The 25,232-nt window shown below is 36.4% G+C and overlaps 1 pseudogene; it reads right to left on the bottom strand.

Annotated features, from left to right (window-relative positions):
• Positions 1-16,036: 16,036 nt before the first annotated feature.
• On the bottom strand, positions 16,037-18,077 carry LOC133802283 (polyphenol oxidase, chloroplastic-like; annotated as a pseudogene).
• Positions 18,078-25,232: the final 7,155 nt, after the last annotated feature.

Genomic DNA, 25,232 nt, shown 5'->3' with positions numbered 1-25,232 from the left:
AAAATCCAGAGGCAAGCGCCGCGGCACCCAGCGCAAACAGAACCTCTCCCTCAACCTCGAGCTAGGGTTGCGGCGCCCAAGAACAGGGCCACAGCCCCCAACCCTGGGCCATTCCCAAACGTGTTTTCAACTTCTCCAAGCTTCCAAAATCATACCTAACCATCCCCAATCATCAAAACAAAGTTCCCAAGCTTCCCAAAACCCTCAAAACCCAAGGTTCAAACCCACCAAAAACTCAACAATTCACAAAGTCCAATTCAAATCTTAGAAACTCGGAAAACTCAAAACTTTAAACTTAGATTACCTTTGATTGGGTTGTTTTCTGTCAAATCCTTCAATTAAGAAGCTTCTAATCTTTCCTAGGATCGCTTTGCCTCAATCCTCGCTTGATTCCAACTCCTAGAACTCGAGATATCTTCAAAAATGCTCAAACGGTAAAACGAACTATCGAAAGGGAGAACGAGAGGTTTTCTAATCGTACGTTCTATATGACAGCTACTTCAAGCTTAAGTAACCTCAAATAAAACCTAATGCTCGGGGTCCCGAAAATACCCTCGAGGAAATTATAGTCAAAACCTCCAAAATTTCACCCTGATCTCAAATATTCCCAATTTATCATCAAATAAACATTTCTATTACCCCAAAATTGACCTCGTTATGACAAAACCGCTAATCCATTATATATGACCGTCTCATGCCGAATAGCTCGAATATATCTCCATAATAATGGAATCTCATTCACAAATCAAGTTATGCACCCAAATACACATATTCACCCTTAATGGGCCAAATTATCATAATAGCATAATTAATCAAATGTGGACCCACATGCACGCATACAGCATCATATCATAATATAATTCACATATAGATGCATAATATCATTTAATGGCATAATTAAACAAGTATGGCCCTCCCGGCCTACTAATCCCGCCATTAAACCACATCGGAAAATTCGGGGCATTACAGCATTAGTGGTACATATACCATCAGCTTGAAAAAATAAAAAAGCATATACGAAAAAAAACAAGTGTTTGGATATAACCAAATGTGCGAGCTAAGATAGTTTGGATAACTAGCATGGTCTTCTTCCGACAATTTGAACTCCACAGTCTTCTTCCGACAGTTTATCGTAGCCCTATGTTTGGATAACTAATCCATGACGAGTATGACATCATAATCTGGTATACCCAGTTCTATGAGATCAGCTGGGCCCTTTCTGCCTTCTACTGTTACAGGTGTTGACGGTAATTACTTAGTTGACAACATCATATCTCCCAATGTCAACAATGTACTAAAGGTGTGTTCAAACATCTTACAAGGCATATTCATTCTATCAATCACATTCATAGAAACATAAGAATGAGTCGCTCCAAAATCAATTAAGACTCTACACATTGTACCAAATATAGGGAGCTAACCTGTAACTACGGTGTTGCTATTGGCTGCTTCATTCTAGGTTAAAGCAAAAACTTGCTGGCACTAGGTTGCTGTTACTATCCTGTCCCGCTTTCTATTATGGACAATCTTTTCTCAGATGTCTTGCCTGACTGCACTTTTACATTTGTTGGTGTCATCTTAACATTTTCCCATATGATGTCTCAAGCATTTAGGACAGCTGGGGTGCTCAACTTTATTGCTTCGATGATTCCCACAGTTTTAATCATTATTGTGACTGTTGTTGTTGTTGTGATTTCCATTGGGAAATGTGACTTTGGGCCTTTTGTCAATGCCACTACTTTGTCCTTACTAGGCCTCCTCTTGTTACTCTCCTAAAAGATCTTACTCTTATTGGCCTCTTTCCTTGAAGCATCGTACTTTCATATACAACTCTTCATATACTCAGTGTCTAAAGCTTTGTCCAGAATCTCAACATAGCTAACTAGCTCTGTACTAGTCATTTTGATGTCCCTGACAATCATAGGCTTCAGTCCCCTTAAGAATCCTTGAACTCTCACGGCCTTTGTTTAGACTATTTCAGATGTAAACCTTGCCAGTCTGTCAAACTTCTAGGCATACTTTGTGACTGGAGGACTACCTTGTGTAAGTGTCAAAAACTCATTAGCTCTAGTTATTAGTACTATAGCATTGAAGTACTTTTTTCTAAAAACTTGTACATAGTCGGCCTAGGTCATGGTGTCTAAAGTGTGTGTCTTCTTAACCATGTCCCACCAAATCTATCTTTAGGATTACTAACTATCTTGTTGTCCCTGGAAATCCTTAGTCTGTGCTAGTAGCCTTTGTCTTTTTTTTCTTCATGTCGCAACACATTACTTATCCTCATTGTTGCGTCAATTCGTAGCCTGACATTGTCCTCTATGTTGAACTATGTTATCGTGGATTTGCTCACCTCTCCGCCTCCTTAGTCTCCATTTACTCCATCGAAGTTTTTGCTGATGTTTGCTACCAAATGTTGTGGCATGTCCACCTTGTACTCCTCTGCTATTGCACGTATCTATCTAGTTAACAATATCACCTCGCAAGATAATGTCGTGGAGTAATCTCCCTAACCTATGTCTTTATTAACAATCGTGTCGCAAAGCATATGTGGCCTTTGATCTTGATAGTGTTCAATTATATTATAATTGACGTAATCCATTCTTCACTTTACTTTAAACTTGATAGTGTCATACTTGCGATTTCCTATGATGCATCTCATCCATTAAATACGTTCATTTACAACAAACATGTTTTGGGAAGTTGATATCGACTCATCTCCGTCGTTTACATCATCTATATGAACCCTTGAGATCCCACTGATCACATGGAGAAGTTTCCTTCTAGAAGTCCTAATTTCTAGAGGCATACATTCTACATAGCAATTACAAATCTATAAAATTTAAAAGTAGGAAAAATATAGATAACATTTAGAGCAAGTACTTACGACGCGGTGAGGTGAGATTTTCCTGTCTTTAGCGTGTACGGGGGGTCCTTGGAAACATGGACAACCTGTCTCTGATACCATTTGTAAAGAATGCCCTAGACTAGTACTTTTTAAAACATTCACATATCGTTGGTCCATAAAGAAAACCACTTTTTATAAAGGTCGCAGTGGGGACTTGCTTAAAAAAATGCAAGTTGGGCCCATTAGTTTAAAAAGAAAATATGAGTTTTTATGCAAAGTTCAAAAGAAACAATATTAAATAATTAAGTCCCACTGATAATTTAGAAAGTCTCTTAAAACATAACATATTTAAAATGGCGTCCTAAAGTGATCGTTTATTCCGTCCATAGGATACCCCATGCCATACACCCTACGACGATAGAACTCCTCACGTCACCACGCGTGCCACAGAGAAATCCTATTTGCTACGTGGAAGGGAAAGTAAGGGGGTGAGCTAAAAGCCCAGTAAGGAAGTACAAACAATAAGCAAGTAAGGATACAACAAATACGAACACTAACGTTCATCTAACACATCATGGCATATCATAACATTATTGTAACATATCATCATTACATATCATAACGTAATCGTAACATATCATCATATCATATCATAACGTAATCGTAACATATCATCATATTACAATCATACAGCATACATGATGAGCATGGCCCGCTAGTTGTCCATGTCACCCTATGAGGTAAACAAGAGTCTCTGGTCCTTGAATAACCTTGGCGCGTCCGCCCTATGAGTTACGTCTTTATATCCTTAGTAACTCGGGTTACGTCTTTATATCCTTAGTAACCCATTTGATGTGTCGCGTTCATCACGCTAACATCCATAAACATATCATATTCATACAAGTTACATGTCATCACATTATAGCATTCATAATTCATAACAATTCATTCATACAACAGTCTTACCATTCATAGCATAAAATCATAGAATCTATCTAACTTCCTTACCTCAGGTCCGAGCTAAGAAATTTCACAACCTCTCAACGAGCCTATACCATAACCAAAACAACATTTCTTATTAGGTTCATAAAATTACTATTTTGCCCTTTCATACAACTCATGTGTGCATGGGCCATGCACACATAATAATAGTTACACATAACATGCAATTATTCTTAACTACACATAAAGCCATAAAAGAATAATGCTCATTTTACCTATTTTACATGCATGATCTTTCTATAAAAACCACATAGTTGAATAATAAACATAATTTTGGACGTAAAAGTGGATTTTCATGTAACATGCATACGTGGGAACATTGCGTAATTGAGACGTTTTAAAAACGATATTTCTACATTTCTTACTTTTATCGTTTTAAAATTAATAGACTTATAACATGCTTTATTTTTCTTAAAATTTCTAGGTTGATTAAATTTCTCAAAACATTATATAAAATAATTTGATTTAGCTTAAAAAAAATATGTGACAATTTCATTTATTATTCTCAAATTACAAAGAAGTAACAAAAAGCTTGGAATTAATTAAAATACATATGATTAATATGTTTCTTTAGAAAAATCGAGTTTGATATTGGTTAATTGTGTTACATAAATGATGTGAGAAAAAATATATTTTTAAGTGTGGGAAAAAATATATTTTATTTAAATTATTTAAGACTTAGTTTTGTGTAACATAAATCCATATGTGACACTAAATAATCATTTTTAAACCTTTTGAACCAAACTTTCAGCCACTATTTAATTTCTTTAAAAATCACAAATAAATTGATTCTAAATATTTTTCTCAATCAAAATGAAGAAAAATCATAACTTATCAAAATATGCATTCATACAATATTAATATTACCATAACTTAGGATAATAATTTTGTTTCAAAAACTCATCAAATTCATTTTAATGAAACACACTTCACATTTTTTTTTTACAAAAAATTCCAGCAACCATTTTTATTTTTAAAAATCACCATATTCAATTTAAAAACTCCTATTTTTCTAAAAATTCAATAAAAATTTTGTAGGTATTTATTTGAGTAAAATATCATTTTATTGGGACTTAAAATACCCTTTTTAATTCCATAAAAATTAACATAACATCAAGGACATTACTTATGCATGCAAATCATTTTTTTTATCAAACTTTTACCCAATTACTTACAAAATCAGCAAAGCTTAATTTCTCATGAAATTCATCTTTTATCCCAAAAATTTCACATAAAATCATACATGTCCAAAATCTCATCATACTCTTATTATATACATAATTCTAAGAATATTACTAACATATTCACATGCAATCTTATAAAATCCCATTCTTTTCTATTCCATTGAGTCTACACATGAAATCCAACAAAACACTAACAATAACAATAACATACATTAATTCATAAACACCATATTCACATATGCCTTTATATTAACCTAGCATGTTTCTATCATCATTTTCATGCATCTTATAATTTATTCATTCACAATATCACATGCATCCTATCAAAATTTCATGGATCCAAATAGCAAGATTTTCAATTATCATTTTACCCAAATTACATAGGTCCTAAAACATGGATCTAATATATTGAAAATCATACAACATCAAACAAAATATCAAGATAATCCTTAGGTATGCCTAGGCCGAAACCCCATATTTGCATTCATAAATTACCACTAATCATTATACATAGGAAAATCAACATCATAACCCTTTCATACATTAAACCATGATACCCTTCATGCAAATCAAACAACTTTTATCCACAAGATATCAAGAACACAAAGTACCCATTTTTCCTACCCAAAACATAAATCCCCTTTAACCATAATCCCTCTAATAATCTATTCATCAAAACCAATAATCACAAAATAACAAGGTTAGAGATAACCCAATCAAAATACTAGATTAATCATAAGGAAAACAACCAAAAACCTTACCCTAGCTTGAACCATTTTTCTTCTTCTTCTTCCTTTCTTCTTCTTCTCTCTAGAAAATATGGCAGCCCTTCCTTTCTCACTCTCTAGCTCGCCACCCTCTCTCACTCTATTCTCTCTCTAGGTCACGGCACAAGCTTGCAAAATGGCCTCTCTTCCTTCTTTTCTTTCCTTTTAATCATAATTCCCTCATAAAGCCTCACCAAAATAAATGGTAAGTTTCCTCCACTCACCTAATTAAGCCTAAAATCCTTTATAATAAAGATTGATTTATTTGAATTAAAATGGTCAAATTCTCTTACCCATAATAGCTATCCTCTTCCAATTTAACTTTATTTACCTTAGAAAAATTAATGGAAAAATATCACTCAATTTCCCACTACACCACACGTCCACTTACTTGCCCCTTTTGAATTTTATTTATTTATTTTCCTATCAATTAAAATAAAACTACCCAAAAATATCAAATAAATGGAAATTATAAAATGTGTAGAAAATCCACGCATGTGCATCTTATTACCATAAGTTTGCACACACTAAATCACTAGGGTGCATCACTATCTACCATGCACCTTAGTGCATTCAACCCAATTTCACATAATCACATCAATTGTCACACTTATATAAAATGTAACACTAATAGTAAAATAAACATGTTACACAATTATTCACTTATTAAAATAAATAACCAAACAAACAATTAACAAATTTAAATTCAAAAGATTATACCAAACAATTCTAACAATTAAATCAAACAAATCAAATAAAACAAACAACAACTAAATAAAATAAACAACATTTAAATAAAAACAATTCATCACACTTAACATTTAAATAAAATAAAACACAAAATTTAAATAATTAAAAAAAAATTTTGGTGCACTACAATTCTGTACATGGCCATGTCGACTGCCCGGTCCTTCTTCTCCTTAAACTCTTCAAGAAGGCAAGCCTTTTCACCCTCCATGATCTTGAAAGTGACGGCCTTCTCTTCTTCAAGCTTGGCATTGATCTCCTTGACCCGAGCATTCTCCTTCTCAAGCTCCGCGAGCTGGGCATTCAACTTTTCAAGCTCGGATGATGTCTTGGCCTTAAGCTCCTCAGCTCCTGCCTCCACCTTTGCTTTTGTTGCCTTGAGCTCGTCACTCAGTTTAAGCTGAAGATCCTTCGCCTCCTGAGCAAGAGACATGCTCGAATGGACCTCGTTGTTCAACTTATAATTAAGCTGAGCAGAGACAGCAAGAGTCTGGCATACAAAGAAATCAAATTAGCATATGGACCAAGTGTAAATACAGCTAATAGCGAGGGAAGAAAGATTACTGCAGTATGGAGCTCGATGCTCTTCTCGTAAAGAGTGTTGCAGTCTTGGGCATTGTTCAGAAACTGCCAGTGAGGAGCATCGAAGCTCCCAAAACTCTGACCCACCCAAGACAGAACGTCCGAGCCTAGTGTAGCCCAGTGAGGTCCAGCAGCGTTGTCGATCACATACTCATCAACATGAGTAGAAATCGAAAGCAACGGTGTCTTTGAGGATGAGGGTTTCTTTGGAGGTGGGCCAACTGTGGGATTTACCTGGGGTGCAGGAGGAGCACGAGGTAAGGTCGACGAGGAAGTCTCAGCTTGAGCAGGTGGACTCAAACCCATGCTCGGAGCAACCGGAGCCGGGGGAGGTGGCGTTTTCTCGGTCCTCTTAAGGACCTTAGCAGGTCGGTCTGTTTTTCGCGACCCCCTTGGGCGCTTACTCCTCTTGGCTTCGCCACTCACCAGAATGTTATCGAGGTCGGAGTCCATCTCGCCTGCACATTTACACCACATTATGAGTTATCCCAAAACAAAATAATTTAACATGATGCAGACAGACAAGGGATAAAAAGACAAGTGGAGAGAAACCTAACTGGAACTCTCCCCCGAGCTTGTGCTCGGCGACCACGAAATTCCCCCATCTTCAGAAGAGGCAGGGGGAGTACCTTCCCTATAGGTGGATGTCAACCTCGAAAGGTCCCTATAGTTGTTAGTCTCGTATTGGACGGTTATTCCGTTCCATACCTCGTTCAGGCTATACATGGTGTCGTATTTCCTAAGCCAGCTATCGAACCTATGTACCCTCTCATCTACCCAAGACCATACATAGAAATGGTTCCTATCATCCTTGCACAATATTAATCTATTAGGTTTATGTTTTAGTAGTAAGGGAGACCACAAATCCGAGCTAAGGATGACTATACCTTGTTCATCCGAGCCTGAGCTCGATGCCTCGTCGTTGGCCTCATTCCCCGATTGTGGACTCCTTTGACGTTGAGCTGGAGATGGAGGCCTCTCATCTCTCCTTGGGGGGAGGTTGCCGGTTGGCAGAGGCACGAGCTCCCACTGGTCGTACTTCTTATTGGACCAGTCAGATGTAGACTGATCCTCCCCCAAGAGACCACACGCCCGGAACTTGTCTTCATGTAAGAGACAGGAGAGGGATCTCTTGCCGTAGGGAAGTTGGAGTAAAGTCTCTCTGTGCTCCCTCATCTCCTTGGTGGGGGTAGGGCGATGGTAATTGGCTGGAAGATCAAACACATTTCAACTAAGCACGAGCCTAAAACAAAGTTTGAGCACAAAAAATAGGGGAGTTGAGATACTTACGAATCCGTCTGAATGAGTAGAATCTAGACGGGGCTAGGCCATCTGTCCAGAAGAATGCCTTCTTGAAATCAGGAGGATGGTTGGGAAGATCCTCGAACATCTTCTTCTCCTTGGGATAGCTCGAGAGGTAGTAGAAGCCATCTCCTCCCTGAGCTCGGGAGGGATTTCTTTTCAAGCAAAAGAGATATAAAATCTCTTCTGGTGAAGGTCTTGTCCACTTTAGCTCGTGGTACAGCGACCTCAGGGCAGACAGAACCCTGTAAGAATTGGTGTTGAGCTGGAAGGGGGCCAGCCCAACAAAGTCCGTGAAGTCCTTGAAAAAAGACTTCAAGGGCAGTACTGCCCCTGCCTTCATATGCTCCTGGCTCCAAGCTGCATATCTCAGCTTGCTGTTAGGATTTCCCTCTCCTGGAGCACGGCAACTCCGCTCATGGGAGGTTGGAGCTCGACACCTCAGCGAGCCCGATAGTCCTATGCCGTGAAAGGCCAAAATATCAGTTATCTGACCTAGCGATGTAACCAAGTTCCAATAATGCCCGGCCTCAAACAATTCTCTCCTCGGTTGTGAGGTAGAAGGTTCCCCCATCAGCGAGAATTGAAGATCACCCAGCTTGAATGTGATTGTTACTTTGAGCGTAGAGTCGAGAGGAATCGGCCTAAGCTCAGTGTCTGGATCTGGATAAAGGGTGACCCTTATTCTTTTCCTTTTCCCTTCTTCGGCCTCATCTATTTGACGTCAAAAGTGGTCTCGAGTGTCCTCTTGTTCACGCCTCAGTTCGTGCTCCCGAATTAAGCGCTGGTTCCGAGTAAAAGGAGATTCTAGGCTCAAAGCTATTGGTGAGTAAGGAATCGCAAGCTTTGACCCCCACCACTTTCCCGAATTCTGTGGCATCTAACAAGAAAGAAAAGGGTGAGGGCCAAGCGAACAAGAAATAAAGAGATAAATAATACCTAAGCTCGAATGATCGAGGCTACAAGGCAAGCTCGATCCAAAGGATGAGGCCAATCTCAGAGCGTGTATTCCACTGAAAGGAAGGAAGGTGGATATGTTATGGGAAATCCCAAAATATCAGGGGAAAAAGCTGGCGGTTATTAAAAAGGCAATATTTTTAGGAACCATGCATTCTTTAAACAACCCTGATTTTGTACCCGATACCTTGGTGTGCAAGATATGTACTCTGAAATTTGAAAACCCAGAGAAGGAACTATATTTGAACCTTTTTACACAAGAACAGGGTTTGAATCTAATGTCTATCAGTCGAAGCATCCTAGTGCGTTAAACTAATGAATGGATAAAAAATAAATCCTAGTGCCCATGGTGCAACAGAAGCGTAAACATAGAAAAAAAAGAAAAAAATATAACACAAAGAAGCCATGAACAGAAAACTTACACAATGCGATCGGCAGAAACAGAGAAATGGATGATTGTATGAGCGGTTGCAAGTGCGATATCACTGAGTCAAAAAGTCCAACGTGGATTTCTCTTCTCGGCTTGGAGAACATGTAAGAAGTGGGCAAGGAGGTTTCTGGTTTTTTCTTTCCTTTTTTCTCTCTGATGAACGTGAAAATAAAAGAGGAAGAAGATGATTGGGGGCTTATTTATAAGCCCATGGGAATACAAAGGGTTGGATTAATCTAGGCCATTGGCCAGATTCCGTATCAGATCAAGTGGCTAGGAACCCGTGAGGTGATAGTACCCAAAAGGATGGCAAGCGGATAGACGTGGGCAGGTTTCCAAGGTACTCAAGTACATTGAGTGAGCAATATCCAACTGACGTGTGTCCACACTTGAGTGTGTTTGATGGAATGGTTCCCGAAGGAAGTAGTTCAAAAGTTTCCTTCTCATAGGATTCGAACTAATACTTTTGAGGGGGGAAAATGTTACACCCAGATTTCGAGACCTAAGATTGTGACCTCGAAAGCTGGACTCGTCAAGTGTGAGCTCGAGATATATAAAACGCATGTTCGTAGTCCAGATGTCAAACCCTCGAAGCAAGACGGCAACCTCGAAGACATGTAACCTCGAAATTATTTCTAAGCTCGAAAGAACATAGCATCGGGATATATCTGTTGTCGAGTGTCTTCAGATCAAGTAGCTCGAGATTAAAGAGTACAAGATCAAAATGTAACAGCCTCGATGGTGTCTATATGCTCCGAGCGGGTCTTGGAATAAGGCAGCTAGTTCGTAACTTATCCATAAACCTTGACCGACATGATGCTGGTTGCTGACCTTGAAGATTTGATGAGTCATCTGATGTAACGTGTTCCGTACATTTAAAGATATTTATTGTTGTAACATCCCAACATTAAAAGGATATTAACAAGTCTGTTACCCGTTTCCTGGTCTTCAGGGGACGTTTCCTTGTATATAGGAGTTACAATATTTAATATCATTATTTTAATTAATAAGCATAAGTATCTTCCCGAAATATGTGGGAATGAACTCTGAGAACTCTCTATAAATAGAGAGTTCATGAACATTTATAAAGGACAGATCTTCTGATATCTGGGGAGAAACTCTGGAGAATTCATCTCCGAAGGATTTCCAAAAAACTCCAAGTCTTAATAAAATAGACTCGTGGACTAGGCAGAGTTAACTACTGAACCATGTAAAATTCTTGTTGTTCTACCATATTATTCATCTACGCCATAGTTCCTATTGTTTAATTTCTCTACATTTTAAGTTGACGAAAAACGGTGTCAACAGGCCTACCTGTCTGCCACGACCGGTGTTGTTTTGAGAAATTCACTGTAAATGGTTAATTTTGTCGCTTAGGTCGACTGTATGGAAACTTTTGAGTTGTAATAAATTTTGAAACAGTATTTTGGGATCCCAAATGTATAGCTTTTATGGTTTTAATGAATTTCCAAGTCTTTTATAATTAATGTTGTCAAATGAGTTTTTATTTCAATTTAATCACACTTTTCAACCTAAAACCTCAATTAACGAGCTAATGACACATTTATAAATCACATGGTAACGACTCTAAAATAGAAGGGTGTTACATCAAGCATCGCAAAGTACGCCCGTTGCGTCATCTGCTACAAGAAAGGTTTTGGGGCTGCCTAGGCTCAAGGAAATTGGCAGGGTAGTGGGCAGAACCTTCATCCTTATCACAAATGGCTGAGCAAGTGCCACCTCCAATGGAGGCAATAATGAAGGAAAAGTGTAGGCTTAAGAATCGTCAGCGACATCAGCAACACTTGCTCAGTGCTTTGGTGAAGCATATGAGCACTATGGTTCATGATTTTACTATGGACTTGGAATCAGAAGATGACGATGACAACAGTGCAACTAACGGGGGCGAGTATGAGGATGCCAGTCTGTAACGCCCTAAACTCCAGGGACCGTTACGGTGTGCCTTGTAAACAGTGCTAAGCTCGCTAATCGAGTCATTTGGCCAAAACCATGTAACTAAGTATGATTAGCGGTTTAGGGATTAAAAATTTTGGTTAAGATATAACGTTTCATTAGAACGTTTACTGTATATATTGGGATCCCAAAAATATAATTTAAAGGTCTATTACAAGAAAATATTTACAACAGGTTGATCTAAGCGGCAAAATAGGGTTTAACCCTAGTTCCTCTTTCAACCCTCGGTCGTGGCGGTCAAGCAACCGCATATGTACACGTCGTCACCTAAGCTCTCCAACTCAAGGATGGTCCAGCTTTCTTTTGCCTTTACCTGCACCACATAGCACCCGTGAGTCGAAGCCCAGCAAGAAAACTCAACATGCTCATGAACAGTAATAACATGTCATCGAATCATAATGTGCATGCCTAGCAATAATAGCTTCCATCATGCATGCAAATAAGTTCAAATAAATGATTATAGGGTCTTGCATCTGAATAGAAGACTAATGAGTCATTCTCTGAGGATCTGCTTCTTGAATAGATGACTAATAAGTCGATCTCAGAGTGTGTGACTAATGAGTCACACCCTGCATAGGTGACTAATGAGTCACACTCTGTATAGATGACTAATAAGTCATACCCTGTGTAGATGACTAATGAGTCCATCTCTGTCTAGGTGACTAATGAGTCACACTCTGTATAGGTGACTTATAAGCCACACTCTGTATAGATGACTAATAAGTCTATCTCTATGTGGATGACTAATGAGTCATACCATGTATAGGTGACTAATAAGCCACACTCTGTATAGATGACTAATAAGTCTATCTCTATGTGGATGACTAATGAGTCATACCCTGTATAGGTGACTAATGAGTCACACTCTGTAGGTCCCATACCCTCCTAGCCATGTGACATGTAGGTCACCTTAGCCATTCTGGCTCTGGCTCTAATTAACTAGCCCATAGACTAGACAAGCGCTTATAAGTTTCATCGACCTTAGGGTCGGTCCGGCATTAATGCTCATTTGAGTCATTCAATGCAGATGTCGATTAGATCTAATCTTTTATCAGCATGCATTAAACACGCTAAGGCCGTACTTGACTTATAAGTCAATCCCATGTGACCAGTGCTCAATACCACTGCCGAACTTGACTAATGAGTCACAGCTTCATAGTTGATACTGACACCATTGCCAATCCCTGACTAATAAGTTAGTGCTTCCTCATTTAGGTAATACAAACAAACATATATCATATGTCAAATATTCAAATATAAGGCATTTGGCATGCTCGCTCTGTAATCAAAAGCATAATTATAATCATGCACAATTACAGAGACTCAAGCTCTGATCAATCTCATAATCAATATTCATAGCATGCCCTAATCACATGTTTCTCGTGCATCACATGCATCACATTTAATCACTTGACATGCCTCGACAATAACCATGCATGTCACATTTAACCATCCAACATGCATCAAGAATAACCATGCATGTCATATATACATAGGGTGCAGTTTTCTTACCTCTGATTCGAGCGAGAATTAATATAAGAACGACCCTTGAGAACGATCAACCTTTAAGCCTTTAGCGGTCACCTAGTCATAACCAAATATGGGACACCATCAATAAAATAAACATCAAAGGTTCCCAAACCAAGATCTAGCCTCCGGGACATCAATCCCCACTAATCCGGGTAGTAGGAACAATCCCGAGGCCTAAAACCAAGTTCCCGGGGCCAAAACACTCAAACGGGCTCAAACCTGTCCAAGGGCTGCGGCCCAAACACCTTGGGCCACGGCCCCCAGCCACTCCAGAAGCAAGGGCCGCGGCCCCCAGCAAGGCCAAAACTTCCCCAGCTGCTTCTTCGAGCTAGGGCTGCAGCGCCCAAGAACAGGGTTGTGGCCCCCAACCTAGAACCAGCCATAAACTCGTTTTCCATCATCCCAAACACCCCAAAAGCATACCTAAACACTTCCAAATCATCAAATCAAAGTTCCCAAGCTTCCCAATGATCCAAAAAACATCAAATCCCAAGGCTCAAACGAACCAAAAACTCAACGATTCACAAAGTCCAATTCTAAGCTTAAAAACTTAAAACTTAAAACTTAAAACTTGAATTACCTCCAATTGAGTTGTTTCCAACTAAATCCTTCGGCTAATAAGCTTCTAATATTCCATAGGATCACTATGCCTCGATCCTCACTTGAATCCGACTCCTAGAACTCGAGATTTCTTCGAACATGCTTCAAATGGTAAAATGAACTATCAGGAAGAGAAAGAGAGGTTTTCTAACGTACGGTTCTATCTAACAAGCTACTTCAAGCTTAAGTAACCTCAAATAAAACCTAGTGCTCGGGGTCCCGAAAATACCTCCGGGGACACTATAGTCAAAACTCCCAGAATTTCCTCCTGATCTCAATAACTCTCAATTTATCATCAAAGAACATCCTCATAACTCAATATCCCAATAAAAGACCCCCGTTATGACAAAACCGCTAATCAATAATATAAGACCGTCTCATGCCAAATAACTCGAATATATCTCCATAATAATGGAATCTGATTTACAAATCACAATATGCACCCAAATATACAAATATGCCATCAATGGGCCAAATTACCGAAACACCCTAATAATCAAATGTGGACCCACATGTATGCATATAGTATCATATTATAATATAATTTACATAAACATGCATATTATCAGTTAATGACATAATTAAACAATTATGGTCCTCCCGGCCTACTAATCCAGCAATTAAACCGCATTAGGGATTTCGGGGCATTACACAGTCAATATTTATAGAGTACTTTTTTTTTATTTCAAGATTATATTATTAGAGACAATGTACAAGTGAATAGTTTTAATTTAGCACCATGGACTACTTTTTTCATGTTTATTACATTAGTGGACACAATTAACTAATTAATAGTTTTAATTTAATTAATTTAGTACAAATGAACTCTTAGTTTAATTTTAAACAATTAATCAATTAATTTAATTTAATATAAATAATATTTTTTAAAATTAAAATTATTAAATAATAATTCATTTAATTTTTTTAATTTAATAAAATTAAAAATTAAAAAAGTTAATATTACTTTTTCCAGCGCAAAATTGTACCGAAAAAAACTAAGTAGGTAAAAAACATCAACTTTTGCCGACGCAATATCACACCGAAAAATGTTTAACTTTTGTCGGCCCAAAATCATGCCAGAAAAAGTGATGACTTTTGTCGGCGTAATACTACTCCGATAAAAGTGTTTTCTCCTATTCCATGAAAAAAAAAATCGGCGTGTCTTACTTTTGTCGACGCAAATCATGACTTTTACCTTCATAACATGCACCAACAAAAGTCATATTTTTTGTGTGTATAATTTTCTGCATGACGTTCTATGGTAATAATGAAAGGGGTGCATTATTTCGTCACCCTCTGTCGTATATAATCTCTCAATAATTTAACAATTTATTATACAAGTGTACTGCAATATTATAGTACTGTTACAAAAGTACTTGTACTAGACCAGTGCTAGTACTTTCCATTAACTAGTACAAAACCAACTCTTTGTCTATATAAACACAAGTGATTTCCTGCCCGATCCCAGGGGTCCTCTCTAGATATCCTCGTTTTCGCCTCTCAAGTTGGTATTCTCATTTTCATTAGCTTTTACATATTTATTGATCGCTCTATTATACAATTATATACATCTATATTTAAATTCCTAATTCATGTTCATGTTCATTAGCTTTTACATATTGATATTCTACATATATTTACACATCTATATATATATATTCGTAATTCATATGCTATCTGTTTTTTCTGTCTATATTCTACACAATTTACATATGCCAATACTGCACAAGGATATCATTATCAGTCAAACGAGATGTTATACAGATTCTAATAGGTAATTTCTGACTAAAGAGTTAGGATTTAGATTATTTTTCGTTTTTCTCTTCTTATACACACTTTTTCTTTGTTGATGACAAAACTGCTTGTATAGTTATGACTATTGACATTTTTATTTCACTATTTTCAGTTGCCAATATAGAACGACTAAAACTCATCAATTGTGTTTGATTTGGTACATAGAGTAACGTAATCAAATATATAATAAATATTCCCTTTAAAATATATATAATAATATATATATAGAGAGAGAGAGAAATCCGGACTCATATATTTACGTCATAAACATAAGATTATGTTCGAAGAAAACAACTTCATAAATTGAAATGCAAAACAATAATTAATTAATTTCAAGAGAGAGTACGTAGTGAACTCTCTCTAATTATTCAAAGCTAAACAATATTAATACACACATTAATAATTGGTATACACCGTCCAATCACAAACACACATTCATAGACTCCAATTTCCAAAACAAGGAATCAAAACACGCCACGTGTTTTTCTTCTCAAGGCGAGCCCAAAAAACGTAGTACCTTAACTTGAGATAGAATCGTCCTCATATTAAGATATTTTTTCAGGTATCGAACTCAATTTTGATGCTTCCAATGGAGACTTGCCCAACACCAAGCTTAGGAACCAAAGTGACCACCACATGCTCATCATCTTCAGCATCCAAATCTTCCAACAAGTCAGTTATTCCCAACGTAAGACAAGTCTTGAGCTTCGAATGGCCCTTGTGCTTATGTGGCACGCTGACGTAGCTCCCGGCGAACTCACTCTTGTCCGGTCCACTAGGCAAGTCATCTTCATCGTTGATATAAACATCGAACTTGATTGGCACATCTCTATCGAACTCAATCCCATCAATCACCAAAATCTCATCAGCGTCCTCCTTTTCCTTCTTGCTCCTCTTCGACTTCTTAGGCCTAGCCACCAATATCTTCACCGTCTTGTCCAACGTCACCGGGAAACTCAACGTGGTCTGAAACTCATTCCCCGCAGCCTGAGCCATCGGCACACCAACGCGTCCCAATGCTCTCTTGACTCGGCTGAGCGGCGATCTTCGCGGTGTTGGGCGAGTGTTCATCCATGGAATATCCACCTTTTGATACTCGTACCCGAGTTTTCTACTGTCAACACAATCTCGAACCTTGACACGAACGAGCTGAGCGTTTTCGTCGTAGAAGAGGAAAGCAGCGTCGAGCCAGTCCCGGTCGGTGAAGTCTTGTCTTCTGCCACCCAAAGTTTTCCACACACTCCACATTCGGTCAACGTTGGAATGGTGAGCGTAGAATATTGGGTCTCTGCCAGTCGAGTAGAAGTTCCCCATGTTCTCAAAATTTGGCTGAGTTTGGTCACCAGTCCAAATGTGAACCGGGCCGTGGGGGATGTTCTCGAGCGAGCCAGCACCGGGGTCGGTGGGGTCTCCAGCTCGATAAGGCGAGCCCATGAAGAGCCTAGGGCTTCGGCCATTGGAGACCATTTGACGGTACATGATGGTGAGGTTGCTAGAGATCTGAGCATCGCTGGGGGTTGGCACGTCCACGCCGTTGTAATCAAGGTCCATAAGAGTCGATGGCTGGTGAAGTTTGCTTCTCAAAGGGTCGTAGAGTGAGGAGCTCGGGTTTGCGTAAATGGACGGTAATTGCATTCCGGCTGGCGCGTCCCAGTTCCAGAATGGCATAGCAAAAGTTGGGTCACCAATGAGTTTACCCAAGATTCTTTCGTAGAAATACAAGTACCAACGGTGAATAGGAAAGAACAACCATGAGTTGTGGACTTGGATATCAAGATTCGGGAACCCCACTTGCTCGTACGCGCCGTCGCAGTAGGCGCAGTGAATGTTGGCTTGTTGTCGAAAGCTTCTCGGATCATCGTCCGGGAGAGCCCTCATGAGCTCGACAGCTTTGGTGAACTTATCCAAGTAAGCTTTATCGACTGCGTGAGCCGCCGGTCTGATTCGAATCTTTCCCGGTTTAGGAAGCTTATAATCTATCATCGATGACGTGAATGGAGGGCAGCAGTTGACCGGGTCGGCTCCGGCCGGTAAGTCTGCCGGGCCACATTTGGAATATCCGGCGGGGCAATGGGGTCGGCGAAGGCAAAATGGTCGCCGCCGTGAAGCCCCGCCATGCCGTAGAGGCCGCCGAGGCCAAGGAGAACGTTTCTCCTATTAGGGTTTTGTTCATTGCTGTTGTTGTTGGTACTAGCTTTGCATGAAAATTTACGTGAAAATCTTGATGTGTTTTTGTTATGAATACGTGGGTTTTTGATGATATGATAATTTTTGTGAAGGAAAGGAGATGAGGAAGAGGTAGCAATGCCGGCGGTGGCGGTGGCGGTGGTGGTGGAGAGAGAAGCCATGGCTGGCTCTTGATTAAGAATTTATTTTTATCAGTAATGATCGATTAGAGTACGTACTTTTGAATTAGGATGAAGGTTAGTGAGTAAGGCTGGTTTTATTTTATAATGGTAAGTGCTTTGAACCTTCTTCCTTAGTGATTAGTCTTACACGTTAGCTCCCCCACAAAAAAATTGACTAAAAAAATAATGACTATATACTCGATCACGTGGTGGATTTTGATGAAATGATTAATTAATAAGAATTTCAAATTTTTAAGCAATATGGTCTTAGGAATTTGTGAGCGTTAGGTATATTTTATGTACTTAATAATACAACTAGGTATAAATATATGTATATATATATATATTATTGGTTAGGTATATATCTATATAGTTGATATTACATTCAACTAAAAATATATTGGCCATTCGATTTATTAAAAAGTCATTAAATAATTGTATATGTACATATGTAAGTAATATGTTAATGTCACTTTTAGCGACAATAAAAAGAATTTACAAGTTGTTACTAATATATAAATTGAGTCACAACTAATTATAATTATAAAATTTGCTAATTTTGATCACACAATAAATTATATTTTTTGTGACTAATTTTTTCAGCTGTGGATTTTTTAGCAATAATACTGACATTCTAATTATAAAAATTTTCTTTATTGTATAAAATGTATTGTGATTAAAAATAAGATTTTTTTAGTGGCAATACACAGGACCAATTTCAAGCTACTTAATTTATAATGTACTTACTAGCTTAGTGAAAATTAATATCTATATTCGGTTATTTATATAGTCTTATACGTTTATTTTAATATTTATTTATAAAATTGTAAAAATTAGGTTTTGTAATTAATTATTTCTTAATTAAGAGAATTAGATTGCACGTTATGGTTGGAAAATCCTCTTGACAAAAAGGTAATTTTAATGTGAATAATGAATAAATTAATCAATGACAGGAAGTCGTCTTACATTTTTCTAGCTAGTTGGGGTTATTGCCATGAACGAGTCTCTTTGTTATTGTCTTTTACTAATTTTCAAGGAATGGATTAGTTATACCAAATCAATTAGTTTAATATATTATCAAAAAGACCAAATAAATCTTAGTGTATAGCTTAGCTAGCACCATTTGAACCCCAAAAAACGATAATATTAATAATGTGAATTTACTACTACTTGTTAATATAAATTTATTATACAATATATGCTGCCCACTCTTTGTCAATATAGATTATATATTGACTATATATATAAATTAATATCTTTATTTTATATAAAGTTACGAATGGAATAAGAGAAGTAACTAAATAACACATATGTATACATATACTACATACAAACAACTCGCATATTAGTTTTATTTATAGAATTTATTAATTATTTTTATTAAATTTATATTAATGTCATATAAATTTCAAATAAATATCCTATTTTAATTAAATAATTTTTTATTTTTGTTTAAATTTATGTTTGTTCTAGTTTTTGAATTTAGGAGTGACAAATATTATATATTATATGTTTAATGTAATATTAAATATTATACGTAGATTGCAAATTTAAGTTTCTTGCTAGTTTTTTAAAAAAAAACAATTTGTTGCTAATTTATAGTAGATTATATTATATGTTTAATATGATATTATTCTAATAAGTGATTTTAAGTTTAATTGAATTTTATTTAAGTTATAAAACGTATGATTTTATTAATTTTAAATATTATCATTGTAAAATATCTCAAAAATATCATATTTTAATTTTTTTTAATTATTTATTATTTTTAAATAATTATCATTCTAAAATATCTCAAAAATATCTGATTTTAATTTGTTTAATTATTTTATTTTGAAATAATTATCATTGTAAAATATGCCAAAATTATCCTATTTTAATTTTTTTTTAATTTTATTTAAGTTTAAGTATTTACAAACTACCGTTAAATATAAGAATATTGTGTTAAATATAAAAATATTCCGTTAAAGTTAACATTAAAAAAATAAAAAACCGTTAAAACAAAAAATTTCCGTTATCTACACACTTATTATATAGAAGAGATATATATATATATACATGAAAGATTTTCAATGTTTATTACCTAGATGGTTACTATAAATTACTAAATAAGTTTTTGATGAGAAATGATTATAATGATAATGAAAATAAATAAATAAAATATATAAAATCAATAATTTTAAATTTTTTAGATTAATTAGGCAATAAATTTTAGTTGAAAAGATAATGGTCAAATTAAATATTCTCATTAATTCTAAAATATTTTTTTTATGGAATAGATAAAAATAATAAATCAAGAATAGAGAAGAAATGGATAATGAATATTAAATAAGATTATTTTTTTATTCATTAATTAATAAATATTTGATGGTCATGTCATCAGATAGCCTTTCTAAAAGTTTAGAATGCCAAATTTTATTTTTAGAAATATTAATTAACAATTATAAATATGGATCATTGATCTTAATTTAATAGTTAATATTAAAGTAATCATCCATAGGTGGTAACTATTAAAAGTGCACCCTTATATGTATTTATATATATTTAATTCTAATCTTTATAAACTTTCTTTTAAATATATGGTTATGCTTTTTCTAATAGTTAATAAGTTTCTAATTCTATCTTTTGTTTTAGTTGGAATAAACTGCTCTCTCCATATAGATTCGGTGAACATATATTTATATATATTATATACAAATAATAATAGAGAATAGTATCTTTGTTACGTGTATATGATCATTAACTAAGTGGTCATTTGTTTTTGTTTTTGTTTTTTTTTATTCAAATAATAATACAAAATGTTAAAGAAATATATTTGAACAAATATGCGATAGCCGCCGGGGTTTATCTTAATTCAAAAAGCAAAAAGGCTCAAAATATTTTCGAATAATGCATGTGTGATCTAACATATATGTTCTTTAACTATATATAGTATGTATCAACAGGCCAACATTACAATAAAGGGTGGTCAGTTATTTGTTCTTTGTTTGCCCGCCCTAAATTATTTTAGGACAAAAATGTTTTGCTGCCCCAACTATGACTCTGGAAGAGTCTTGATCCCAGAATTTATTTTTAAGTGATAAAAATTTTCCATTGCCAATCCTTGCAGGGTCTTGTCTTTCTGTCTTGGCACGTCAGCAAACTGTTTTAAAAATAGACGGAAAAGCAAGACTCTACAAGAAGCCATAGTTCGATTCACCCATGAAAAAACTTTCAAGGACAAAACTCTACGAGGCCATAATTTTAAGAAAAAAAATTATTTGTCATTTTAATGATAGAATATTCTTTAAATTATATATATATATTTAATTATAAGAGAACTTATAACAATGGAAGAAACTTCAAGATTACAACTCTATATCCACAAAGTTTACAATATAACTTGTAGGGAACAAAATGAGAAGATTACAACTCTAAGAAAAATCAATACACATAAATATGGAAATAGATGATAGTATATACAGAAGAATAAAAAATACCGCTTGAATTTCAAATTCCATCAACCCTTTTATTGTTAGTAATGTTAAATTGAGTGTTTATGTAATTAAATGGAAGATTTGGGGGAGTTACTTGAACTGTTCAAAACGTTCAAATTATTGACAATACAAAAATGAGATTTGTATGTCAGCATTCTAGGCCGCGGCTTGAGCCATTCTAGGTCGCAACCAGAGCCATTCTAGGCCGCAGCCATGAGGCTCTGCCTCCTAGGCCGAGGCCTAGAGTGCTTTTAACCTCCCAATTTCTGCACTTTTCCACAAAAAAATGTTCAAACTCTTTCTCTTTTGTAACTTTCATACGCCTAATGGGAGTCAAAATCACTTCTCCGGCAATTATTCAACATAGTAGTTCATGAAATTCAATATAGAAATGTGTAACTCTTATTTTACACAATAATAGGAGATCTTTTAGAGGTTACAAATGGTTACTGATTTTGTAAGATGTGTAACTTCCAAATGTATGTACAAATTTGGACACACATATTTGTCTCACTTATTTGTTACTGTCAAATTATGTTATAAAATGTGACAAACTCATTTTGTCATATTTATTTAATCTAACATTATATTATTATAAATAATATAACATTCTCCCACTAGATTAAATAATACTTCTTTTGTAACACTTATTTAATCAATTAAACATTATATTAAGAATATAGGGAACGACTACAACGCATCCACTTTTTTGACAACACCAGTGCATCATTTTTCTATTTTCAGCTCCTGGATAGATATGATGGTGTACATTGTAGCTATCTAGAATATCTTACAAATTTTCAAGAAATTCTGAATAAATTATGGTACCAAAAACAGAGTTTAAACTGTCAGTTGTACGCGTTACCTTTTTTGTGTACGCATGCGTGTAAAATTTGACAGTTTGAACATTGTTTTTGGCTTCGTAAACTATTCAGAATTTCTCAATAATTTGTGGGATGTTCTAAATAACTATAATGTATGTTGTCATAGAAATTTTTTTGGGATTATTTATATCCAGGCCCCGAAAATAGAAAAAGGATATGCCGGTGTTGTTAGAAAAGTGGATGCAATGTTGTAATGCCCTATTACCCTAAAGTCATTACCACGTGATTTTAAAATGTGCAATTAACTCGCTAATCGAGGTTTTAGACCCAAAAGCATGATTAATTAAAATAAAGACTCATTTAAACAAGATTTTGGTATAAAAGGTCGGATATTCATTAAAATCATAAAAGTGTTACATTGGGATCCCAAAATATCGTTTAAAGCATATTTACAACTCAAAAGTTACTTTACAATCGAACTAGGTGAAAAAATCGGTCATTTATAACACGTTCCTCAAAACTATCCCACCCATGGCGGCCAGGTAGGCCAAACATGTACGCGTCGCTCCATGCCCTCCAACTCATGTTTGGTCGGTCTTTCCTTTGCCATTACCTGCACCATAGAGCACATGTGAGTCAAGGCCAAGCAAGAGAACTTCACAGCACAATATACAATAATTTATTTCAACAAATACATATTTAACCAAGGAAACAAACAATTTACAAGTTCCTATTGGAATTCACAACGGCAGCCTACGCCGATCAGGGTGCACTACCAGGCACCAAGTTCATGGTCTTAACTGAGCGGGGGTGTACAGAACCATTAGAGGGTCTCGCCCTGGCGGCCTACATTCAACATGTTTAATTCTGCTCCCGGCCTTTGTCGTTCCTGACCTATACCGCTCCCGACCTTTGCCGATCAGTCACAATCACATGTATGACGTAATAGTTATAAACAATTCACACAACGCTAAACACAATATAGCTCTACGGGCACAAACAATTCTCTTACCTTGAGTCCCGAGCTGACAACACAAGGCGATCCCGAGCATGATCCCTAATCCCGAGCCTTAGCTGTAAAACCTAGTTACAACGTAATAATAAACAGCCATCACAATCTACATCAATTAAAAGCCTTCGGAATAACATACTAGCCTCTGGGACCTCGAATTCTACTGAACAGGGTAGTGGAATCGTTCCCGAGCCTCAAGATTTAAGTTCCCGAGCTTAGAACCCCTAATTGGCCAATATCCTCTATTTGAGTTGCGGCCTAACCCCCTAGGACCGCGGCACGCTACAAGTCAGAAAGCCACAAAAGGCTCTCTTCAGAATGAAACGGGCCGCGGCGCACCTCAGCCTGCGCCGTGGCGCCTGGACGATATTAGACGCTCTCAAGCCTTCTTACACACACACGGGCCGCGACGCCTGAAGAACAAGGCCGCGACTTTAGCCCAAAAACCCAGAAATCTTCACTGTTTTCACTACGTTTTCCTCAGCCAAATTTGCCAAATTTTTCTAGAACTCATATCAATACAACACATTCATCATTATTACCCCAAGAACTACCCCATAACCTTACCAACATCAACAATCAGACCTAAGGCTTATATCCCAAGAAAACCTCTAACTACAGTAGATATCTTAACAAAATCAGAGCAGAACCTTACCTCAATTGAGGAATTGGACCCTAACTAAACTCCAAGCACTTCAAGCTTCAAGTCTCTTCAAATCCTTATCCAATTTCCAATGAATTCCAAGCTTCTCTTTGAATTCCTATAAAAACCTCCAAGCTAGATAGAGAGAGAGAGAGAGAGAGAGAGAGTATGTATTGAGAGAGAGAAAAGGAGTTGAGAGTATTTTGTGTCTTTTATGTTATGGTAACTTCTAATGGTTATCTAAATCTATCACATGCCTCAAAATGACCAAAACACCCCTTAGATCAATTCTAGCCCTTTAATACCACCAAGGGTAATTCCTTCATTTGCCACATTCCCACTAATTCCTTGAGTATTCCTATAAATCCTCAATTAATCCCGACATACCCAAATAATTGCTAAATAGTTACCCGTTACCCAGTAACCCTGAGCACATACTATGTTCCCAAAATACCCCTAAGCTCACCCCGAGCCGGGTATTTGACCCCATTGTGGCTATTCTGCTAATCCGCCCACTAGGATCATCTCGGACCACATATCTCAAATATATTTTCATAACACTGGGGTCTCACCCACAATACATACACAATGCAAATATACCCTCAATGGGTCAAAAATTACAATATGCCCTTACTAACAAGAGCGGGCCCACATGCATATTCAATTCACCTAAACATGCATATATATATATTCACATCACCATATAAATCATTATTCTACCTAATCACACGAATATTCCATTAATCATACATATAATTCCAATTATGCCCTCTAGGCACAGTATTCAAGGCACTCAACCTTAATGGAAAATTCGGGACGTTACAAATTTAGTCGCTCCTTAAGAATATAATATTTTCCCACTTGATTAAATAATTACCCTCTTTATAGAAATCATTACATTAGTGCATAAAGTAAGATGTCTTTCGACTTGAATTTTACCTTAATGTAATTATTACAAAGTTTGTTGAAATTTTGGTTGCCTAAGCATTGAACCACCACTACAAGAAAAAATACTTTTAATAAGCCCAAAAATGTGTTATCAAAACGTACCATAACACTTTTTGACGTGTTAAAACCGACTATGTTATCGTAGGACATGGCACTTTACATAACATTTTATCATTGTTATACAGATGTGTTATTATACTGTCAACGATAACACACTTTCTGTGTTATTTTAATAAATAGATAAGTGTTTAATTATATTATTTATAG

This window comes from Humulus lupulus, chromosome 9 (assembly GCF_963169125.1).
Source record: "Humulus lupulus chromosome 9, drHumLupu1.1, whole genome shotgun sequence".
NCBI classification, from domain to species: Eukaryota; Viridiplantae; Streptophyta; class Magnoliopsida; order Rosales; family Cannabaceae; genus Humulus; species Humulus lupulus.
Note: the sequence above shows the minus strand (reverse complement) of the source record. Positions and strands in the feature narration are given on the sequence as shown.